Source organism: Elaeis guineensis, chromosome 7 (assembly GCF_000442705.2).
Source record: "Elaeis guineensis isolate ETL-2024a chromosome 7, EG11, whole genome shotgun sequence".
Taxonomy (NCBI): domain Eukaryota; kingdom Viridiplantae; phylum Streptophyta; class Magnoliopsida; order Arecales; family Arecaceae; genus Elaeis; species Elaeis guineensis.
The window spans coordinates 969,271-983,843 of NC_025999.2; the positions used below are offsets into that span (position 1 = coordinate 969,271).

The 14,573-nt window shown below is 32.0% G+C and overlaps 1 protein-coding gene and 1 pseudogene across 1 annotated transcript in view; one reads left to right on the top strand and one right to left on the bottom strand.

The window, feature by feature from the left end:
* LOC105049265 (cycloartenol Synthase) overlaps window positions 1–11,855 on the bottom strand; it is a 44,994-nt gene extending 33,139 nt beyond the window's left edge. The window contains exon 1 of the transcript XR_012142615.1: window positions 11,651–11,855. The gene's annotated coding sequence lies outside the window, so the exon portion shown is untranslated. The remainder of the gene's footprint in view (window positions 1–11,650) is intronic.
* Window positions 1–14,573, top strand: part of LOC140859152 (aspartate--tRNA ligase 1, cytoplasmic-like) — a 201,548-nt pseudogene that overhangs the window by 99,710 nt on the left and 87,265 nt on the right.

Sequence of the window (14,573 nt, forward strand, 5' to 3'; positions counted from 1 at the left end):
CTCAAGATGTTGAGGTAGAGCCAGTGAGAGAGACGTAAAGGTGGTAACTCAAAAAGTCAGAAAGGAAGCTAGAGATCTCGATGAAGCTATCGACAGTTGGATCCTTAATCTTGCCTCTTGGAGTACCCTTAAACACCACAAGTAGAGAAAGTCCGCTTACTAGGATTTTCCAACAGGGCCCTCAGATATCTAAATCAATCTTCCCTAGTGGAGTATAGGAGAATCTGAGGGAGAATAAGCAAAAAGGGAAAGCATACGAGTAGGAGAGATCAGAGTCTATATAGAGAGTTTAAGTAGTGGCAAGGGAGAAAAAAGAAGAGAGCTCTACAAATTTAAAAAATATTAATCTTTATGGGACTATACTCCATGAGGTAGGACAAATAAGGTATTGACCAAATGTTAAATTAGGGATGGCAAACTTGATCCGATCCGACGGATATGCACTTTATCCAAATCCAATCAAACCTGAAAAATGAGACTTGATCGGGTTTGGATTCGAATTTAAAAAAAATCCAAAAACTGTAGCATGGATATTGGTAGGATATGGATAGTGTTATTTTCTACCTAAATCTGAACCTGAATCCGACCTGAACCTACGGATATGAGTAATATCTGAATCCATACCCAAATATATATATATGATCTATTTCTATATATAAATATTTAATTTATAGTTAATATGATAATTATATTAGTTTCATCAATTATTGAATTGTATTTATGTATTTTTTTCTTCATTCTCATTATCTTTTAGTATCTCAAGCTTCTTTTTCACTTAATAGTTTTTATTATAGAATAAAATAATTAATATTTTTATATTTTAAAAATATTATAATTTTGAATTCTTTATCTTTTTGAACAAGTCCTAATAGAGGTAGTCTTCTTTTATTTAAAAATAATGCCTTTCCATCTTCATAAATTTAGGAATATAAATTTGTTCAAAATACCAATAATAATAATAACTTTTTCTCTTTTTTTCATTATGGTTTATCTTCAAATAGACAATTCCAATTCATCCCATAATAGTGATCATCTTTAATTCATAAAATTATTTTGATTGTTTATTTTTTTTTGGATATGGGGTGGGTATGGGCTAGGTATGGAGAAATAGATTACCCGTGGGTATCTCCGAATCCATTGGACATGGGGATGGATATTTTTTTTTTATCCGATCAGATATTGGGTAGGATTTGGGTATTGGATATTAAGTTCGGATTTGAAGATGAGTAGTACAATACCCTACCTAAACCCTATCCATTGCCATCCCTATATTGAATAACTTAGCTAAAGACAAAGTACTAAGACGGAGGTTGACTGTATCCTTTGCTAGTTTTAGTGCCAAGTCAAACAAAAGTGACCCTAGTATAAAACATGTCACACTCTCGATCCGAGATTGCGAGTCAGAGGTCATAGCAACTGTCGTATATTTATGAAGAACTCTCTCTATAAGCATGCAAAGTATCTCATCACGATATCAATGCATCATAGTAGAAAAAAATTTATATAATTATTATTCAACTTTAATTCAAATAACTAAATTAAATATCTTACATCCAATAAAATTTTACTAAAAATAAAATAATAAGTCTAAGTTCAATGAAGTTGATAATGCTAAATCTCGTCTCTAAAAGCTCTGTTCCAACATTATTACTCATGCTCGCAATTAATTATCTGAATCTGAAAAAAATAAAAAGAGAGATAATGAGCTAGATAGTCCAGTAAATAATAAATATGTCAACTAGATATTTTAGATATTATATAATATTCAAAAATAATATTATGAATAAACATAAAAATATATTTCAATGCAAATCTAATTTTTTTCAAATATTCACATATAACATAATCATAAATCCGATTCGAATCAAAATACTCATAACTCAACAGCCTCGACTATGACCAACGTTTAACCTCTACTGATAAGGTCCATTGAATATTAGCATATAACTCCTACTGATAGAGTCCATTGAATACCAACACACAACCTCTACTAACAGGATCCACTAAATACCAGCGCATAATCTCCACTGACGGGGTCCACTAAATACCAACACACAACCCCTACTGGCAGGATCCACTAAGTACCAACATATAATCCTCATTAGTAGAGCTCACTGAAACATAGTTAGGCTGAGAGCATAAATTCGATCTATATTAAAACACTTTTGTATCATAACATATCATAATTTTTATTGAATATATGCATAATCAATAAACCATAGTATTTTATAATTACTTTTCATTCAAACATAATTTCATAGATCATGCATAATTTCAAAGAATAATTATTTACTTTCAAAATAAATATGAAATACCTGGAGAAGATGATTCATTACTTACCTATTACAGATTACTGAACGAATAGATCGATTAATCTTTAAGAGATTCTTCAGTGTCTATTATTTAAAATTATATTTTTACATTAATCCTAATTCAGAATTAGATCTAAACAAATCTTCAAATCAAAATCTCACTTAAGATCGGATCCTTTACTAAGCTCAATCAAAATCATCAAAAAGAAATCTTTCAGTAGGCTAATCTTAGAAAAATAACTTTGAAAGAAATAAATTCATCAAGAGAGAGAATCAATCTAGAGAAAAAAAATTCTATAGAGAGAAAGTAGAGAGAGAAAGTCTAACATTCAAGAGAAAGAAAGCAAGATTCAGACTAAAGGAAGAGAGAAGAGAGAAACTCTCTCTTCTTTTTTTTTTCTTTTTTTCTTTTTCATTCTTTTTTTTTCTCTATTTTTTATTTTTTACGGGAAGAGAGGACCCGCACATCCTCTTCCCTTCCTTTACAGAATAAGGGAGGTCTTCCTCCTCCTTATTCTCGAACTAAGAGGCCGCCCCCCCAGCTGACTAGCACTCAGGTCGGTGGGGCAGTCCCCGACGATGCCGAGCTATTGGGTCTGGTGACCGACAGTGGTCGAACCACGACGAAAATCAAAGATGGAATGCAGAAACAGGGAACAAAAATTTTTAAGGGATTTTCAACAAATTAACTTGGCAAAATTCAAGATTAAAACCCATAAAGATTGAAGAAAGATAATGAAATATATTTACCTAGTTTTTAGATGGATTTGATCTGATTTCTAATGGCAGAAAGGTATGAACAAAATGAGGAAAAACAAGGGTTCCAAAATCAATTTTTTTCAAAATATTCATACCAACAAATTGGCAAAAATCCAAGCTTTAGGAACCAAAGGATATTAAGAGGGAGATGATTTGAGAGTCTTACCTTATCTTTGACGAAGATTGATATGATTTTTCACAGCCACAGTGAGTATAATCAATGGTAATCCAAAAACAGCAGTAGAGAAAGGGCAGCAAATAACAATGAATTTTTGTGTGATTTTTTGATGATTAAAACCTAGAAGTCTCGAGGCCTTTAAATAGATCTTTAAATGAAAGAGTTGTAGTTTGATTTTAATTACATCTCTCGGTAGTTTTGGGTCTCCGATTGGAAGAAGGAAGAGAACTCTTCAAGAGTTCCTTCCACATACTCTTTTTCAACCTCCCAGCTTTCCCATGTATTACTGGCTATTCCTCTTTTTTCTTGGCTTATGCTTTGAGATCTGTGTGACTATTGGATTCTAGTTTGAGGTATCACATTCTTCCCCACTAAAAAAAAATTCCATTTTCAAAATGTTTTCTACTGAAGTCGTAAAAAATTTAGATTACTTTTACGTCAAATCATATTATCCTCTAATTTCAAAATCGAATCTATCATCATAATATTTATCAAATCAAATTACTGTTCTGATTAGTTTGAAAATAATTCAGACCACTATGCTTCCGTTGTGCACTCTAATTCAGTCTACTAGTACACTTGTGTCAATTTAAGTTTCTAAATTATATCATGATGAGTATAAGTCATTGTCCCAATATCCCTAGTGTTTACCCACCTACACTCTTGTCTGATTCTATGTGTCATATAGTTTATCCACTTATGCTCTGATACCATATTAATTGTCACATCTTCGATCTGAGATCGCAAGTTAGAAGTCATGGCAACCGTCATATACTTATAAAGAACTTTTTTCATAAGCATGCAAGGTATCTCATCATGATATCAATGCATCACAGTAGAATAAAATTTATATAATTATTATTTAACTTTAATTTACATAACTAAATCAAATATCTTATATCCAATAAAGTTTTACTAAAAATAAAATAATAGATCTAAGTTCAATAAAGTTGACAATGCTAAATCTCATCTCTAAAAGCTCTGTCCCAACATTATTACTCACAATTAATTATCTGAATCTAAAAAAAATAAAAGAAGAGATAATGAGCTAGACAGCCCAATAAGTAATAAATACCTCAACTAGATATTTTTAATATTATATAATATTCAAGAACAATATTATGAATAAATATAAAAATATATTTTAATGTAAATCTATTTTTTTTTTAAATATTTATATATAATATAATCATAAATCTGATTCGAATCAAAACACTTATAACTTAGCAGCCTCGACTATAACCAATATTTGACACCCATTGGCAGGATCCACTAAATATCAGCGCACAACCTCCATTGGCAGGGTTCACTGAATACCAGTACACAACCTTCACTGACAGGATCCACTAAATACTAGCGCACAATCTCCACTAACAGGATTCACTAAGTACCAATATAAAATCTCCATTGGCGGAGCCCACTGAAATATAGTTAGGTTGAGAGCATAAATCTGATCTATATCAAAATACTTTTGTATCATAACATATCATAATTTTCATTGAACATATACATAATCAATAAACCATAGTATTTCAGAATTATTTTTCGTTCAAACATAATTTTATAAATCATGCATAATTTTAAAAAATAATTATTTACTTTCAAAATAAATAAAAATATCTCGAGAAGATGATTCATTATTTATCTATCACAAACCACTGAACGAATAGATCAAGTAACCTTTAGGATATTCTTCAGTACCTATTATTCAAAATTATATCTTTACATTAATCCTAATTCAGAATTAGATCTAAACAAATCTCCAAATCAAAATCTTACTTAAGATCGGATCCTTCATTAAGTTCGATCAAAATCATCAAAAAGAAATCTTTCACTAGACTAATCTTAGAAAAATAATTTTGAGAGATAGAAATCCATCAAGAGAGAGAATCAATCTAGAGAGATAAAATTTTAGAGAGAGAAAGTAGAGAGAAAGTCCAACATTCTAGAGAGAAAAAGCAAGGTTCAGACTGAAGGGATAGAGAGTAGAGAGAGAAATTTTCTCTTCTTTTTTTTTTCTCTATTTTTTTTTTCACGGGAAGAGAGGACTCGCGCATCCTCTTCCCTTCCTTTTCTTCCTTCACAGAATAGGGGAGGTCTTTCTCCCCCTTGTTCTCAAACTAAGAGGCCACCCCCCAGACGACCACCACTCAGGCTAGTGGGGCAATCCTCAGCGATGTCGAGCTGTCGGGTTTGGCAACCAACGGTGGCTAAACCGCGATGGAAATTAGAGATGGAACGCAAAAATAGGGGAACAAAAATTTTCAAGGGATTTTTAGCAAATTAACTTGGCAAAATTCAAGATTAAAATCTATAAAGATTAAAGAAAGATAATAGAACATATTTACCTAGTTTTTGGATGGATTTGATCTGATTTTTAGTGGTGAAAAAGTATGAACAAAATGAGAAAAAATAGGGGTTTCAAAATTTTTTTTTTCAGAATATTTGTACCAGCTAATTGGCAAAAATTCAAATTTTAGGAACCAAAAGATATTGAGAGGGAGATGATTTTAGAGTCTTACCTTATCTTTGATGAAGATTGATATGATTTTTTATAGCCATAGTGAGTATAATTAATGGTAATCCAAAAACAGCAGTAGAGAAAGGGCAGCAAATAACAATGATTTTTTGGGTGATTTTTCGGAGATTAAAGCCTAAAAGTCTTGAGGCCTTTAAATAGATCTTTAAATGAAAAAATTGTAGCTTGATTTTAGTTACATCTCTTGATAGTTTTGGGTCTCCGATTGGAAGAAGGAAGAGAACTCTTCAAGAGTTCCTTCCACATACTCTTTTTCAACCTCCCAGCTTTCCCACGTATTACTGGCTATTCCCCTTTTTTTGGCTTATGCTGTGAGATCTGTGTGACTATTGGATTCTGGTTTGGGGTATCACATTCTTTCCTACTAAAAAAAAATTTCGTCTTCAAAATTTTTTTCTGCTGAAGTCCTCAAAAATTCAGATTACTTTTACGTTAAATCATGTCATCCTCTAATTTCAAAATCGAATCTTTCATCATAATATCTATCAAATCAAATTATTATTCGGATCAGTTTGAAAATAATTCAGTCCATTAGTACACTTGTGTCAATTTAAGTTTTCAAATTATATCATGATGAGTATAAATCATTATCCCAATGTTCTTAGTGTCTACCCACCTTCACTCTTGTCTGATTCTATGTGTCATATAGTTTATCTACTTATGCTCTGATATCATATTAATTATCATGCCTCCGATCCAAAATCGCGAGTCAGAGATCATGGCAACCGTCGTATACTTATGAAGAACTCTCTCCATAAGCATGCAAGGCATTTCATCACGATATCAATGTATCATAGTGGAATAAAATTTATATAATTATTATTCAATTTTAATTTAAATAACTAAATAAAATTTTTATATCTAATAAAATTTTACTAAAAATAAAAAATAGATCTAAGTTCAATGAAGTTGACAATGCTAAATCTCGCCTCTAAAAGCTCTATCCCAACATTATTACTCGTGCTCGTAATTAATTATCTGAATTTTAAAAAAAAATAAAAAAAGATATAATGAGCTTGACAATCTAGTAAGTAATAAATATCTCAACTAGATATTTCAGATATTATATAATATTTAAGAATAATATTATAAATAACATAAAAATATATTTCAATAAAATTTAATTTTTTTTAAATATTTACATATAATATAATAATAAATCTGATTCGAATCAAAATACTCATAACTCAACAGCTTCGATTATAACCAATGTTTAATCCCTATTGGCGGGATCCACTAAATACCAGTGTACAACCCCCACTGGTAGGATCCACTGAATACCAGTACACAACCCCCACTGGTGGGGTCCACTAAAAACCAACGCATAAATCTCACTGGCAGGATCCACTGAGTACCAACATATAATCTCCTTTGGCGGGGCTTACTGAAATATAATTAGACTGAGAGCATAAATCCGATTTGAATCAAAATACTTTTGTATCATAATATATCATAATTTTCACTGAATATATGCATAATCAATAAACCATAGTATTTCAGAATCACTTTTTATTCAAATATAATTTCATAAATCATGCATAATTTTAAAGAATAATTATTTACTTTCAAAATAAATTAAAATATTTCGAAAAAATGATTCATTACTTATCTATCACAAATAACTGAATGAATAGATTGATTAACCTTTAGAAGATTCTTCAGTACTTATTATTCAAAATTATATTTTTACATTAATCTTAATCCAGAATTAGATCTAAATAAATTTTCAAATCAAAATCTCACTTAAGGTCGGATCTTTCACTAAACTCGATCAAAATCATCAAAAGGAAACCTTTCATTAGGCTAATCTTAGAAAAATAACTTTGAGAGAAAAAAATTCATCAAGAGAGAGAGAATCAATCTAGAGAGAGAAAATTTTAGAGAAAAAAATACAGAGAAAAAGTTCAATATTTTAGAGAGAGAAAGTAAGGTTCAAATTGAAGGGAGAGAGAGAAGAGAGAGAAACTCTCTTTTCTTTTTTTTTCTTTTTTTTTTTTCACAGGAAGAGAGGACCCGCACGTCCTCTTCCCTTCCTTTTCTTCCTTCACGGAACAGGGGAGGTCTTCCTCCCCCTTGTTCCTGAACTAAGAGGCCGCCCCCCAGCCGACCACCACTCAGGCCAGTGGGGCAGTCCCCGACGATGCCAAACTGCCAGGTTTGACGACCGACGGCGGCCAAACCGCAACAGAAATCAGAGATGGAACGCAAAAATAGGGGAACAAAAATTTTCAAGGGATTTTCAGCAAATTAACTTGGCAAAATTCAAGATTAAAATCCATAAAGATTGAAGAAAGATAATGGAATATATTTATCTAGTTTTTGGATGGATTTGATCCGATTTCTGGCAGCGGAAAAGTATGAACAAAATGAGGAAAAATAGGGGTTCAGAAATCAATTTTTTTCAGAATATTTGTATCAGCAAATTGGCAAAAATTCAAGTTTTAGGAACCAAAGGATATTGAGAGGGAGATGATTTGAGAGTCTTACCTTATCTTTGACGAAGATTGATATGATTTTTCACAGCCACAGTGAGTATAATCAACAATAATCCAAAAACAACAGCAGAGAAAGGGCAGCAAATAACAATGATTTTTTGGGTGATTTTTCGGTGATTAAAGCCTCAAAGTCTTGAGGCCTTTAAATAGATCTTTAAATGAAAGAGTTGTAGTTTGATTTTAATTACATCTTTTGGTAGTTTTGGGTCTCTGATTGGAAGAAGGAAGAGAACTCTTCAAGAGTTCCTTCCACGTACTCTTTTTCAACCTCCCAGCTTTCCCACGTATTACTGGCTATTCCCCTTTTGTTTTCTTTTTTCTTTTTTTAGCTTATGCTTTGAGAGCTGTGCGACTATTGGATTCTGGTTTGGGGTATCACAGAACATGATGTGGTAGAGTTTTAAACAAATGGAATGTTTACCAAGAAATCAAAATGTGGGGAGTGGAAATGGTGACTTGGAAATTAAAACTAAAACAATACCCATCAGAGAAGTGATTAGAGTGATATTAACCAAAGAAGATAAAGGGGTGTCAACATGCGTGGAAGAAAAATACCTATCATGCATTTAGAAATAGGGTATATAAATGATAAGTGTAATTGTAGAAGGGGATTCTTTTTTCCCTAGAATTTGAGTATCTCCATTAAAATTTTTATCCCTTTTAGTTAAATGTTGTTACTTTCTTCTGATCTTTCATCTCCCATAGTTTAGTCCTTTAGTTATCGCCCTTCTCCAGACAGCATCACAATAAGGGAAGTCTTTGAAAATTTAAGTTAGTAAACCCTCTGCCATTGCTTCTCTATTCCTTCTGGTTTGAACCAGTGCACTTGTCCAACTAGTGCTTCGGTTGGTTTCTCCTGTTCCAAAAATGCAGTAATAGTATTATTTATGATGAAGCAATAGAAACTTTTAAACGGCAGTTTGGAACCTTTAAAGAAGGATGAATGGCAAGGCGCCACAAGTTATCCTAATAGTTCAAGATGTTGCAATGAAATCTACTATTGAAGAAGTCCGGCCAAACACAACATATAGGCTATGTGTATGGAATATGTAGCAGAATGCAAATAAACATCTTAACCATGCATTTCTAGTCTCATCCACCTTTAACATTGATTCTGATAAATATGTGGCCTATGCTTATGAGTAAGATGATGATGTTGCATTCAGCATGGTAGATAATGATGCAAGAATACAATCTTACATATAATATATGCTCGTGCAATCTATCTGTAGATCGGAGAAAGCACACAACAGCACATGGGAGGGAACCTTTTTGTGCTGACATGAAAAGCACTCAAAGGATTGAAAAAAAAAAAAAAAAGGAATGCTGCTATAAAGCGGTATTTACATCCTAACCAAGAACTCGCATCTTTTTTCATGGACGTTAATTACGATGACTTGGAGTCTGATTTCCAAGCTAAAATCGTAGAAGCAAGTGACAACCATTTAAACATTGGATGACTATGGGATGTTTTTAAGAAAGTTTGACTTGTATATAGATTTATACAGTACCAAATTGTGGTGATGATGGTGCCATATATTTATGATGTCCCAAATACGAAGAAAACAAGTACAAGCTATGTAAGGTATAACCATCAAATGACATAATTTTATGTCATTCCTTTATTTGGTCCTAAGAAACGGAACTTGACCTAGTCCATGATTAAAAAAAAAAAAAAAAAACGAAGCAAATCTGTTGGCATTTTCTCTTCACATGTTTACGCGCCTTAAGAAACCGAGAAAGTAATAACATACCATAAATTATCTCAATTCAAAATTTAAATTTTTGAATTTTGAATTCAAATTGGTGTTATAATCATTTCCTTATTTTTCTCCTACCTTTTCTCCATTCAAATTCAAATTCAAATTTTGAATTTGAATTATTACTGAAATTGTTGCTAAAATATTTTTCTTATTTTCACGTGTAAATTCAAATTCAAAAAAATCCCAAGAAATCAAGTTGGACTTTAATCCTTTCTTTATCTTCACATGTACATGCTATATATATTTAATACATACTCAAAGAAATCCTAAGAAATCAACTTGGACTTTTAGCCATTTTATTGTGTTTGTTTCAGAAACAATGTGGAGTCTAGGATTTAAATAGATTATTATGATAATTCAGCTAAAATTGATCTTAAGGTTGCTATCATGTATTGTTATGTTTTTGATGAACAAGTTCATGGAGACATGATGCCATAGGGTTCAAATGGTCACAAAGCATATGAAATTGGTATAGAGGAAGCTAAGAAGCTCATGCGGAGGATCAAATCTTGATCAATATATTGAGATCTGATTCGGATTTTTACTTCTTGTGTATCTACTGGTGATGTGGCATTAAACTCACCATCAATTTGTTGAGGTGGTGAACATGTGGAAGCGATCAGTTGAATATGAGTTGTATCTTTCGTGCAAAAGAAGGATTCCTCTACTGTCATGTGAATCCACTATTGGATCATCTACTGATTACTTTAAGATATGTAGAGATGGTGAATTCATACAAAAGAAGGATTCTCCTTCTTTGGCTTTGGATCATCCACCATTGGATGATTCAATAGTAGATTTGCATGAAGGAATAAGAATCCTTCTTTAGTGAGAAACCCATCCTTTTATTAGACACTTTGGAAGGTATCATTTTTTAGACATGGTCTACCAGCATTAGTTGCAACCTGGCCAGTGATTTCCAAACATCTCCACGTCCTCCCTTTTTTAGTGAATAAAAAAATAAAATAAACTTATATCTTCTCTTGTCTCTTGATCACTTATTGCGAGGCGGTCAAAAATAAATCACTAACTTACTACTATGTAAATAGTGCAAGTCAAGTTCATATCCACAGGAATCGTGGTTAAGTTACGTTCGAATACTAGAATTAAAGAAGAACTAAAATTGATTAATCTACTAAAATAATATTAACAAAAGCAAAGTAAATTGATGCTAATAGAAAAGTATGTCAAAAATCAGAAAAATATCTCAGAACTTTGTCTGGTTACCTGACAAACAGTTAATACTCTCTTACTATGTAATGAATCTATATACCACCTATCAAGATATAACCTATCTGATGAGAGCACGGCCCGTATCTATTGGATCACGATCCATTCTTCTAGAGTGTAGGCTAGTCAAGATGAAATACATACAAGTTGAAATGGAATCGTATTTAAAAATAATTTATCCCGAGAGTATGAACTGTATCCGTAGATCGTCCCAAGAGTATAGATTATTCTAAATATAATTTCAGATAAGAAAAATATAAATAAATTGAAAGCAGATCTTTTATTTCCTAGAAAGGAGAGGAACAAAAGATATATCAAAAATACTATTGCAAGTTACAAGCACTTTAGGGATTTTTCGAGATAAGAAGCTTAACCGGCCATGAAACTCTTGCTCGCTGATATCCTGGGGCTGAAGAGACTCTTGGGCAGTAGCTAAAAGATGGCTGATAGCAGCAGGAGGAATGATGGTGTCAGAGAAAAAAGGGTTTTGACGTGGAGAAGGATGGTAGAGAGGGAGAAGAGATGGAAAAATGAAAGCGAAAATAGTTTCTGGGTGGAGAAGGGTGGTGGAGGCATAGAAACGAATGGTGGTCGGATCGAAGGATCCCCCATTTGACTTCTATTTCTCTTTTTAAATAGGGCTTCAAACCACGTCCCAAATGCATTTGTGTCCGCGTCGCATTGATTCTCTATTCCATGTCTTAGGTGTGTCCGTGTCTCAACCCGTTTAAAGTATAAATCGCATGGCTGCTGTTCATTCGCGTGAATGCCGTTTGTTTGAACCGCATCGAAGATCCGCTCGCCAGTGTTCAAACTGCGTCGCACCCATGTCCTTTCTCCCGTGTATGAACCCAATGGCTGCAGACCTATGCTCCAGCACCATTCAAATCTCATCCAAAAAGAAGCCATGTGAGTCCCGGCAAGCCACGTCCCACTCCAATACCAAAAAGAAACAAATGCTTTGGCTCAATGCCACGCATGTCCCTGGAATGCTTTCACATTCGTGTGCAAAGGCAAGCCCCTTAGCTTTCACGCCAACACGCGCGCGCCCCCTGCTCCGCATGATCGTGCCAGCTTCCATGGGTCACATGGATTTCTGGGGCCCACGGAACATTAGCTGCTTGCCCAAACGCCTAGCGTCCCTCCACGTGCATGACATATTTTTTTAATCTTGTAGTTTGAATTGCTGATTGATCTACTATTTTTGAAATAATCATAAAAAATATCAAATTCTAAATAACAAAAAATAATTATAAAAAATTTTAATACTTTTATGTTATATTAATATATCGATCACACTCTCTAATCTGAACTTTTACTCGTCCTAAGTAAAATAGATAATTATAGATTATATTTATTGATTGATTTTAATATTTAATAATAAATAATCTATTTATAAATTTGGATCTAGTCAAGACATACTGATCCGGATCAATTTAATGTTATTTTATAAATTAGGCTCAAAAAATTAATAATCAAGATTAGATTAAAATATAGAGTTTACTTTTTTTTTTTTTTTTTTTTGAATCCAGTTTAGATATATTATTGGTTTAACTATGGATCAATTTAGGATTGGATTAACATTGAAAAAAATAAAATAAAATAATTTTATATATTATATTTATATAAAAAGGTTATTATAAGTATTTTATTTTTTTAATTCTCGTTGAATATTTTTTTTATAGCATTGATGCATTTATATTGTTCCTGTGTTTGAATTCTATGATAGGGACTTCTAATATATTTTATGCTCAAAACTTTTGTCCCAGTTCGATTCAAAAAAAATATTGTTTAGATTTTATTTATGACATGAATTCAAAATGATGAAATAAGATAAAAAAAATATACTTGAAGTAATTTAATTTTAAATATTATTATTTATTTTTTTCAATCTTTTTTTTTTTGTTAGGAACCTTCTCAATTCAGTAATATTTTATAAAATTTTTTGATACTAATATTTTCAATATAAATGAAAAGATTATCAAAGATCAAGATCAGTGTAGATATATATTTATTAATTAATAAAAATTTTTCTAATATTGTATATTATATTATATAAAAATTTGTATATTGATAAAATATTTTAATTTTTTTTTGATTTTTCTATCACGAAGCATGGGTTACATACTAGTAAGTAATGAAGAAATTCTTTGTGCACTGCATGTGGTGCAATAAAAATAACGTGGAGTGCACCGTCCAATCACGTTAGAGCACGTAGTCACCACTTTCCAACGTATATTTCATAGTGCATTTAATGAGCATAGTCTTTTTTTTTATTTAAAATTTTGAATGATAAAAATATCCTTTTTTTTTAAAAAAATTATGACATTCTGTGTGGATATTATGATATTCTATGTCAATATTATGTCATCCTACATTGAAATTATGACTTTTTGCATAGAATGTCATAATTTTTTAATGAAATGTCATAATTTTGATAAGAATATTTTTATCACATAAAAATTTTATAAATTTTTTAATGATAAAAATATCATTATCTCTTTATGATATCCTGTGAAAAAATTATGACATCCTGTGCTGAAAGTCATAATTTCAATACAGGATGATGTCATAATTTTTTCAAAAAAAAATATTTTTATTTTTTAAAATTTTAAATAAAAAATAAAATTATAAATATTAAATATATTTTAGAAAGCGGTCGTTATGCGGTTCAATTGAATGAAGTTGTGCATTCCACGTCAGATTTTCTACACCGCAGGCGGTGTACAAAGAATTTCTCATAATTAATGATGCGATGCAGGCAAACCGGCTTTAGGCCCGTTGAGAAGGTCCGCGGACCAGGGCCAAACTGATGGACTAGCTCAATGTGATTGTAGCATGCCTCACTCATCGGACGCCTTCAATGTGATCCCGTCCCCATCTCGTGGATGTCAGGGAGAAACGTAATTTTAAAAAATTGAATAATAGAGGATACAACTACCTATCATCCGAAATCTAATCTTCCCATCGCGTGGACGTCACATCACCCCTACCACGTGGACTGGAAGGAGGTCGCTCTATCATCTTTATTAAAAGAAAACCTAAAAATTATAGAAAATTTGAAATGGTACCTACCTATTAAATGGAACCTATTTAATAGGCATCCACTGCATTGAGCCTATTAAATACTTTGGATAGGCACAAGCACAACTCTTTCGAATTAATTTTACATCTAAACTGTAGACTTTCCATGAGCATTCGTACCACAGGATAATGACAATTGAATCAAACAATAACTACTACTATTAATATTGCAATTGTTACAAAAGTTCTATGCAACCACTACCTAGTCCTACT